The sequence below is a fragment of the Schistocerca gregaria genome, chromosome 1 (assembly GCF_023897955.1).
Source record: "Schistocerca gregaria isolate iqSchGreg1 chromosome 1, iqSchGreg1.2, whole genome shotgun sequence".
NCBI classification, from domain to species: Eukaryota; Metazoa; Arthropoda; class Insecta; order Orthoptera; family Acrididae; genus Schistocerca; species Schistocerca gregaria.
Window position 1 is genome coordinate 324,420,156 of NC_064920.1, and position 10,360 is coordinate 324,430,515.

Sequence of the window (10,360 nt, forward strand, 5' to 3'; positions counted from 1 at the left end):
CGAAGTACCAACATTCTTCCAAGTATGTTTCCGTTTGTGTTTGTTTAAACAAACTCCAATTGAGCGCACTCAACCTTACATATAACTACGACCTTCTCGTACGTCGCATGAGCTTCAAGCAATGAATTTCCGCTTTTTAACTACCGATTAGGTATTCTACACATTTCGTACTCACACGCAGTGTGTATTTGATATAAGAGCAGATTTTTTTATAGGTGACTGAGAATAGCGTGCTGAATATCATTGCATCAGTATTTAAATCATTTGCAGACTAATAATTGTAGCTACTGCAAATTGTATGTTTTTAGGCTGACTAGTACGTTCCGGAGGTAAAACAGTCCCCCATTCGGATCTCCGGGCGGGGACTACTCAGGAGGAAGTCGTTATCAGGAGAAAGAAAACTGGCGTTCTACGGATCGGAGAGTGGAATGTCAGATCCCTTAATCGGGCGGGTAGGTTAGAAAATTTAAAAAGGGAAATGGATAGGTTAAAGTTAGATATAGTGGGAATTAGTGAAGTTCGGTGGCAGGAGGAACAAGACTTCTGGTCAGGTGAATACAGGGTTATAAATACAAAATCAAGTAGCGGTAATGCAGGAGTAGGTTTAATAATGAATAAAAAAATAGGAGTGCGGGTAAGCTACTACAAACAGCATAGTGAACGCATTATTGTGGCCAAGATAGACACAAAGCCCATGCCTACTACAGTAGTACAAGTTTATATGCCAACTAGCTCTGCAGATGATGAAGAAATTGATGGAATGTATGATGAGATAAAAGTAATTAATCAGGTAGTGAAGGGAGACAAAAATTTAATAGTCATGGGTGACTGGAATTCGTCAGTAGGAAAAGGGAGAGAAGAAAATATAGTAGATGATTATGGATTGGGGCTAAGAAATGAAAGAGGAAGCCGTCTGTTAGAATTTTGCACAGAGTATGACTTAATCATAGCTAACACTTGGTTCAAGAATCATAAAAGAAGGTTGTATACATGGAAGAATCCTGGAGATACTAAAAGGTATCAAATAGATTATATAATGGTAAGGCAGAGATTTAGGAATCAGGTTTTAAATTGTAGGATATTTCCAGAGGCAGATGTGGACTCTGACCACAATGTATTGGTTATGACCTGTAGGTTAAAACTGAAGAAACTGCAAAAAGGTGGGAATTTAAGGACATGGGATCTGGATAAGCTGAAAGAACCAGAGGTTGTACAGAGTTTCAAGGAGAGCATAAGGGAACAATTGACAGGAATGTGGGAAAGAAACACAGTAGAAGAAGAATGGGTGGCTCTGAGGGATGAAGTCGTGAAGGCAGCAGACGATAAAGTAGGTAAAAAGACGAGGGCTGATAGAAATCCTTGGGTAACAGAAGAAATATTGAATTTAATTGATGAAAGGAGAAAATATAAAAATGCAGTAAATGAAGCAGGCAAAAAGGAATACACACGTCTCAAAAATGAGATCGACAGGAAGTGCAAAATGGCTAAGCAGGGATGGCTAGAGGATCAATGTAAGGATGTAGAAGCTTATCCCACTAGGGGTAAGACAGATACTGCCTACAGGAAAATTAAAGAGACCTTTGGAGAGAAGAGAACCACTTGTATGAATATCAAGAACTCAGGTGGCAACCCAGTTCTAAGCAAAGAAGGGAATTCAGATAGGTGGAAGGAGTATATAGAGGGTTTATACAAGGGCGATGTACTTGAGGACAATATTATGAAAATGGAAGAGAACGTAGATGAAGATGAAATGGGAGATAAGATACTGCATGAAGAGTTCGACAGAGCACTGAAAGACCTGAGTCGAAACAAGGCCCGCGGAGTAGACAGCATTCCATTAGAACTACTGACGGCCTTGGGAGAGCCAGTCATGACAAAACTCTACCAGCTGGTGAGCAAGATGTATGAGACAGGCTAAATACCCTCAGACTTCAAGAAGAATATAATAATTCCAATCCCAAAGAAAGCAGGTGTTGACAGATGTGAAAATTACCGAACTATCAGTTTAATTTGTCACAGCTGCAAATTACTAATGCGAACTCTTTACAGACGAATGGAAAAACTGGTAGATGCGGACCTCGGGGAGGATCAGTTTGGATTCCGTAGAAATGTTGGAACACTTGAGGCGATACTGACCTTACGTCTTATCTTAGAAGAAAGATTAAGAAAAGGCAACCTACGTTTCTAGCATTTGTAGACTTAGAGAAAGCTTTTGACAATGTTCACTGGAATACTCTCTTTCAAATTCTGAAGGTGGCAGGGGTAAAATACAGGGAGCGAAAGGCTATTTACAATTTGTACAGAAACCAGATGGCAGTTATTAGAGTCGAGGGACATGAAAGGGAAGCAGTGGTTGGGAAAGGAGTGAGACAGGGTTGTAGCCTCTCCCCGATGTTATTCAATCTGTATATTGAGCAAGCAGTAAAGGAAACAAAAGAAAAATTCGGAGTAGGTATTAAAATTCATGGAGAAGAAGTAAAAACTTTGAGGTTCGCCGATGACATTGTAATTCTGTCAGAGGCGGCAAAGGACTTGGAAGAGCAGTTGAACGGAATGGACAGTGTCTTGAAAGGAGGATATAAGATGAACATCAACAAAAGCAAAACGAGGAGAAAGGAATGCAGTCAAATTAAATCGGGTGATGCTGCGGGAATTAGATTAGGAAATGAGGCACTTAAAGTAGTGTAGGAGTTTTGCTATTTAGGAAGTAAAATAACTGATGATGGTCGAAGTAGAGAGGATATAAAATGTAGATTGGCAATGGCAAGGAAAGCGTTTCTGAAGAAGAGAAAGTTGTTAACATCGAATATAGATTTATGTATCAGGAAGTCGTTTCTGAAAGTAATTGTTTGGAGTGTAGCCATGTATGGAAGTGAAACATGGACGATAACTAGTTTGGACAAGAAGAGAATGGAAGCTTTCGAAATGTGGTGCTACAGAAGAATGCTGAAGATAAGGTGGATAGATCACGTAACTAATGAGGAGGTATTGAATAGGATTGGGGAGAAGAGAAGTTTGTGGCACAGCTTGACTAGAAGAAGGGATCGGTTGGTAGGACATGTTTTGAGGCATCAAGGGATCACAAATTTAGCATTGGAGGGTAAAAATCGTAGAGGGAGACCAAGAGATGAATACACTAAGCAGATTCAGAAGGATGTAGGTTGCAGTAGGTACTGGGAGATGAAGAAGCTTGCACAGGATAGAGTAGCATGGAGAGCTGCATCAAACCAGTCTCAGGACTGAAGACAACAACAACAGTACGTCCTAGAACATGGGGCAAGAGCAAACCTTAATGCTTATTTTCCCCTGGGCAGCGGCTCAGTAGTTGAAGAAGTGTCATGATGATCTCTCCATTGGCAAAAGATTCCGGAATAGTCCCCCATTCGGATCTCCGGGAGGGGACTACCAAGGGGTAGGTTACCATGAGAAAAAGATTGAATAATCAACGAAAGGATAATGTTCTACGAGTCGGGGCGTGGAATGTCAGAAGCTTGAACGTGGTAGGGAAACTAGAAAATCTGAAAAGGGAAATGCAAAGACGCAATCTAGATATAGTAGGGGTCAGTGAAGTGAAGTGGAAGGAAGACAAGGATATCTAGTCAGATGAGTATCGGGTAATATCAACAGCATCAGAAAATGGTATAACAGGTGTACGGTTCGTTATGAATAGGAAGGTAGGGCAGAGGGTGTGTTACTGTGAACAGTTCAGTGACCGGGTTGTTCTAATCAGAATCGACAGCAGACCATCATCGACAACGATAGTTCAGGTATACATGCCGACGTCGCAAGCTGAAGATGAACAGATAGAGAAAGTGTATGAGGATATTGAAAGGGTAATGCAGTATGTAAAGGGGGACGAAAATCTAATAGTCATGGGCGACTGGAATGCAGTTGTAGGGGAAGGAGTAGAAGAAAAGGTTACAGGAGAATATGGGCTTGGGACAAGGAATGAAAGAGGAGAAAAACTAATTGAGTTCTGTAACAAGTTTCAGCTAGTAATAGCGAATACCCTGTTCAAGAATCACAAGAGGAGGAGGTATAATGGGAAAAGGCCGGGAGATACGGGAAGATTTCAATTAGATTACATCATGGTCAGACAGAGATTCCGAAATCAGATACTGGATTGTAAGGCCTACCCAGGAGCAGATATAGACTCAGATTCAATATAGTAGTGATGAAGAGTAGGTTGAAGTTCAAGACATTAGTCAGGAAGAATCAATATGCTAAGAAGTGGGATACGGACGTTCTAAGGAATGACGAGATACGTTTGAAGTTCTCTAACGCTATAGATACAGCACTAAGGAATAGCGCAGTAGGCAACACAGTTGAAGAGTAATGGACGTCTCTAAAAAGGGCCATCACAGAAGTTGGGAAGGAAAATATAGGTACAAAGAAGGTAGCTGCGAAGAAACCATGGGTAACAGAAGAAATACTTCAGTTGATTGATGAAAGGAGGAAGTACAAACATGTTCCGGGAAAATCAGGAATACAGAAATACAAGTCGCTGAGGAATGAAAGAAATAGGAAGTTCAGGGAAGCTAAGACGAAATGGCTACAGGAAAAATGTGAAGACATCGAAAAAGATATGATTGTCTGAAGGACAGACTCAGCATACAGGAAAGTCAAAACAACCTTTGGTGACATTAAAAGCAGCGGAGGTATCGTTAAGAGTGCAACGGGAATTCCACTGTTAAATGCAGAGGAGAGAGCAGATAGGTAGAAAGAATACATTGAAAGCCTCTATGAGGGTTAAGATTTGTCTGTTGTGATAGAAGAAGAAACAGGAGTCGATTTAGAAGAGATAGGGGATCCAGTATTAGAAACGGAATTTAAATGAGCTTTGGAGGACTTACGGTCAAATAAGGCAGAATGGAGAGATAACATTCCATCAGAATTTCTAAAATCATTAGGGGAAGTGGCAACAAAACGATTATTCACGTTGGTGTGTAGAATATATGAGTCTGGCGACATACCATCTGACTTTCGGAAAAGCATCATCCACACAATTCCGAAGACGGCAAGAGCTGACAAGTGCAAGAATTATCGCACAATCAGCTTAACAGCTCATGCATCGAAGCTGCTTGCAAGAATAATATAGAGAAGAATGGAAAAGAAAATTAAGAATGCGCTAGGTGACGATCAGTTTGGCTTTAGGAAAAGTAAAGGCACGAGAGAGGCAATTCTGACGTTACGGCTAATAATGGAAGCAAGGCTAAAGAAAAATCAAGACACGTTCATAGGATTTGTCGACCTGGAAAAAGTGTTCGACAATATAAAATGGTGCAAGCTGTTCAAGATTCTGAAAAAAGTAGGGGTAAGGTATAGGGAGAGACGGACATATACAACATGTACAACAACCAAGAGGGAATAATAAAAGTGGACGATCAAGAACGAAATGCTCGTATGAAGAAGGGAGTAAGACAGGACTGTAGCCTTTCGCCCCTACTCTTCAATCTGCACATCGAGGAAGCAATGATGGAAATAAAAGAAAGGTTCAGGAGTGGAATTAAAATACAAGGTGAAAGGATATCAATAATACGATTCGCTGATTACATTGCTATCCTGAGTGAAAGTGAAGAAGAATTAAATGATCTTATGAACGGAATGAACAGTCTAATGAGTACACAGTATGGTTTGAGAGAAAATCGGAGAAAGACGAAGGTAATGAGAAGTAGTAGAAATGAGAACAGGGAGAAACTTAACATCAGGATTGATGGTCACGAAGTCGATGAAGTTAAGGAATTCTGCTACCTAGTCAGTAAAATAACCAATGACGGACGGAGCAAGAAGGACATCAAAAGCAGACTCGCTATGGCAAGAAAGGCATTTCTGGCCAAGAGAAGTATACTAATATCAAATACCGGCCTTAATTTGAGGAAGAAATTTCTGAGGATGTACGGCTGGAGTACAGCACTGTATGGTAGTGAAACGTGGACTGTGGGAAAACCGTAACAGAAGAGAATCGAAGCATTTGAGATGTGGTGCTATTGACGAATGTTGAAAATTAGGTGGACTGATAAGGTAAGGAATGAGAAGGTTCTACGCAGAATCGGAGGGGAAATGAATATGTGGAAACACTGATAAGGAGAAGGGACAGAATGATTAGACATCTGCTAAGGCATGAGGGTATGACTTCCATGGTACTACATGGAGCTGTAGAGGGCAAAAACTGTAGAGGAAGACAGAGATTGGAATACGTCAAGCAAATAATTGAGGACGTAAGTTGCAAGTGCTACTCTGAGATGAAGAGGTTGGCACAGGAGAGGAATTCGTGGCGGGTCGCATCAAACCAGTCAGTAGACTGATGACCAAAAAAAAAAAAGTCTGTGACGGTTGTGTGTAGACTGTTGGAGGCAGAGGAAAAGCAGCCAACACAATATTGTGTCTACATTTTAAGGCACCAAATGTAAAAGTATCGGCAGTTGTACCCGTTACACCCTGTATATTTTTACAGAGTTGAGGAATGGACTGCAGGATGAGGAAGTACCGGTTCGGTAACCAAGTGAGGGCTAGTTGCACAGGCTGTTCCCGATAGATGCACGCGATTTCACAGGACTATAGTTTCTGTATGAATGAACATTGAAACTTGGGGTCAGATTTAAGTAACGCATCGTAGTTAAAATTTTATCTTGCGCCAGTTATAAATTAACGTTCAAATCAATGCATGGTAATTGTTCTTTCGGTCATGTCTAAAAGAACAGACACTGCGCGGAATCCGCAGCTGTGATACGTAGTTGGAAGGGGGAAATGGGAAGAAAGGGAAGGAACTAATAACATGAGCTGGGTGTGGAGTCAGCGCAGACGAGTGACAATGTGTGCTGCACTGGATCTCAAGACCTGGATCTGCTACTTACTGGGCAGTTGGTTGAACCACTGCTCCACAGGACATAGTGTTTATAGCAAATGCACGAAGTGTCTCTGCACGCTCCCTGACTGACTCCCAACTCACCCACAGTCCCTGTCTATGTACTCCATGCTCGCTAATTTTAGATTCCCGATGGAAGTCGAATGTACATGTTTATTTGACTGAAGGTTGTGGATTGATAGCCCTTCGAGATGAATCAGTTACTTGAGTGGGTGGTGGGGAAATTCAGTTTCAGATGCATACCCATGACAAATTATTTACGAAAATGCCGTGGAATTAAGTCTACCACATACATTGAAGAAGGCGAGATGTATCATAGGTGTCGACATTAAGTCTAATATGTAATGGAGGAAGAATTACCGTAATACAACAATGTGCCAAATTTATTAACAATCGATCACTGTGTAAACTTTTTACTATTATAGAAGAGAACAAGACAATACTGCCTTCAAAAGGGGTACGAAAAAATATCTATAAACTGTAGATATGGAGCAGCGAACATGGAGCCAGCGTACGAGAAGACGACTAATACTGTACTAGGGCAAGAGGTATATGCACACTTACTTCCTCACCGATTAAGCGGATTTAGAACTAACAATACAACATTTCACTACAGTACGTTGTCATACGCAGAAAACAATTCTAACAGAGAAAACTACTTGTCGTGATTTAATCTCTAGAAACTTGTATTGTCCATAAGCTAGAGGTCAGATCTTAACAGGTTTATCGCCACAATGGGCCATTCACTGATTTGGCTCCATGGGAGCTATTCTCAGATGGCGGAAACTGCAGCACAGTTTGCTTTCTGTGCGTAGTTTTTGAATCGACGCATTATCATAGGCTGATGACTGAAAGATAGCTTCAATTAAATTAACATTCCAAGACGACTGGTTGGTGTTTCTGTTATAATTGCTCTGTGTTTACCTTTCAGTCACAAAATTCGCAGAGGGAAGGACAAAATCCGGTTTTAAACTCTGCAGACATAAAATAGCACTGTTGAGCTTAGTTAGACGAATGCAGTAAATAAACGTAATTATTTAACCCTCTTATCATAAACTCATGTGTATGTCGCACACTAAGAAATGAATAATAATGCACCGAATTACGTGCTCTACACCATAGATTCAAAATGCAGGCATTCAGTTTTGGTATATAGAGCTTCTTTTCAGTCGAACTTGTTTCAAATGTCGTTGTATGCTAAAGAATGTCCTGTCACGTAATATGTTGACTTTTACAAATGCATGACGTCTTTTTGTATATAAAAGAGAGTAAATTTATCAGAGTAATACCAATTTTAACAAAATAAGTGTAGACCCTTAGTTTTCAGTCGCTTTAAGAGGACCTAATTCGGGAAAGGTTTCCAGTCAGCTTACCGTTACTGGAAATTTATCGTTAGCCTAAGATAATATACGATATACTAGGTATTCAAGAGTAACAGCAACTGTGAACAATCCAGAGCAATGTAGCTGTAGTAATTATATAAATCCACAGTAGCAAAATGATAGCAATCCAAATCAAATTCGTTCGAAAAATTATTATACCCTCAGGAGCAAGACACTGGTAATTACTTTTCCTCTTTATGAACTCTTCTGTTTTAGGCGGTCTTTGAATAAAAAGTGTAGTCACGTGAAAAAGTAATGATATTTGCTTCATTTCTAGCCTTGAAAGAGAGCAGATGTTGCCGTGACTGACGAGAGCAATGATGGTGCACTGTCTTTTATTTAGGACCATGGGGTTCGAACATCGACAGTAAGAACATTGGCTGTCTGCAGAAGCTCCGAACTCAACAAGGCGAATGCCGAAACTATTTCTATAGAAATCCAGTCTCGTTTATATTCCATAACTTAACATCAACTCAGTATACTTTATCACACCTTTAGGAAATTAACAAAATGTTAAATTGTAACAGAGGGCTTCATCTGGCATCGTCTTACACTATCCGTCCATAAAATTCAGAATCTGATTTTTCTCCTAGAGTGTAAGTAACCACGATGGTTGCGTGATCTGCCAACTGTAAACAACTCTATGAGTATACCACAATCGCCTACATATCGCCGCTATTGGTATCGTGAGGACAAGATTGGATTTACTACAGCACGCACGGAACCATTTAAACAGTAATTCTCCCCCCCCCCCCCCAGTCCATACGTGAATTAAACGGGAAAAAAACTGATAACTGGCAAAATGGGAAGGGCCCTCTGGATGAACTTCACAATGGCTTGCAGAAGGGGAAAGTGTGTTCAAAATTTGTCCCTCACACCTTGTTTCCCGAACAAGAATAATGAAGTGCTGATGGCTACTGCCACTTGATGGAAATGGGAAATGCTGACAATTCTTTTCTGAAAAAAAAATTATCACAGTTGACTAGACTTGGTGATATCAAGACGAACCTATCGCAAAAAAAGAAACTGCAGAAATTCATATGGAAGGTCAACACCTTGACGGGCATAACCGACGTTCAAGGCAATGAGGAGCACGAGTTGAATAACATACAAAAGAAGGACTTTTCTTACTGTTTCATATGGTTTTATGGGCCTATTATGGCTTTTACTAAAGCGGAAGGCTACTATATAGAAAAGAAGACGCACTGAAATCACCATTTTAATGTTTCTCTATATTCTCTTAATTCAGTTTCGACACTGTTTGGACTGACGGCGTAAAGCATACATGTTTTTTTCTTCGTTTCTGTCTATTTCCTTTGAAATAAAAGTTTGTTCACCTAGCTTAAGATTCCTTGTAAAGAAGCATTAGTTTCATACGAATTCTGGAGTTAGCAAAAAATTGTAACTGTGGTGAAAGTTCAGTTGTTAGCACAGTGACCGAACAGTTACAGACGTTACATTCCACTAGCCACGTGTTCACTGACAGTCTCTAGTACTTAAAAATTGAACATGTTTCGATACAATCTTATGAAAGAGCAGTGACAGTGGAATGGCAGATACGTATTAGGAAGCGGCGCCGGCGCCATCGCCATCTTCCGAAATAGGCGAAGATTGTAGGTTTGAAGTGGACGAAGCAGCTAAATAAAGAAGTCATTGAGTGTTATCTGAGAGAGTTTGAGCGCATGCTACCTGATAGTGTCAGCGGAGAGTTGGAGCTCTTGTCACAGCCTGCGAGGGATTAGCGCTTGGCTTCCTGGACGCACTACGCTTCGGCGCGCCGACGGGCTCTGACAAAAGATAAAGAGAGCTTTCCGTATCTGACAGCGCCGAACCGGATTAAATGGAAACCAGATCGTAGGCTACTGAATTCTAGCGATAAGAGCAAGTGGAACGCCGGAGCGGCAGCTTTTGTGCTGGCCGCAGTTTTGGTGTCACAAACACAATGTGAGAGACCTCTTCCTAGGGCTCTCATTTAGCTGCTATCTCTCCATTGTTGTTACTCTCTCTTGCAAAAGTCATTTACCAGTCTCGATACTCTCTATTGTTAGCTATCATATCTGGCAGTTTTCACGAAATGGACTTTACACATTCACTTTATTTGAGATATCGATGT

General features: G+C 40.7%; 1 protein-coding gene across 1 annotated transcript in view; it reads right to left on the bottom strand.

Moving 5' to 3' along the window:
• The window catches only part of LOC126343967 (uncharacterized), a 59,972-nt gene extending 49,929 nt beyond the window's left edge, over nucleotides 1-10,043 (bottom strand). The window contains exon 1 of the mRNA XM_050001984.1: nucleotides 9,937-10,043. The gene's annotated coding sequence lies outside the window, so the exon portion shown is untranslated. The remainder of the gene's footprint in view (nucleotides 1-9,936) is intronic.
• Between the last annotated feature and the right edge of the window lie 317 nt (nucleotides 10,044-10,360).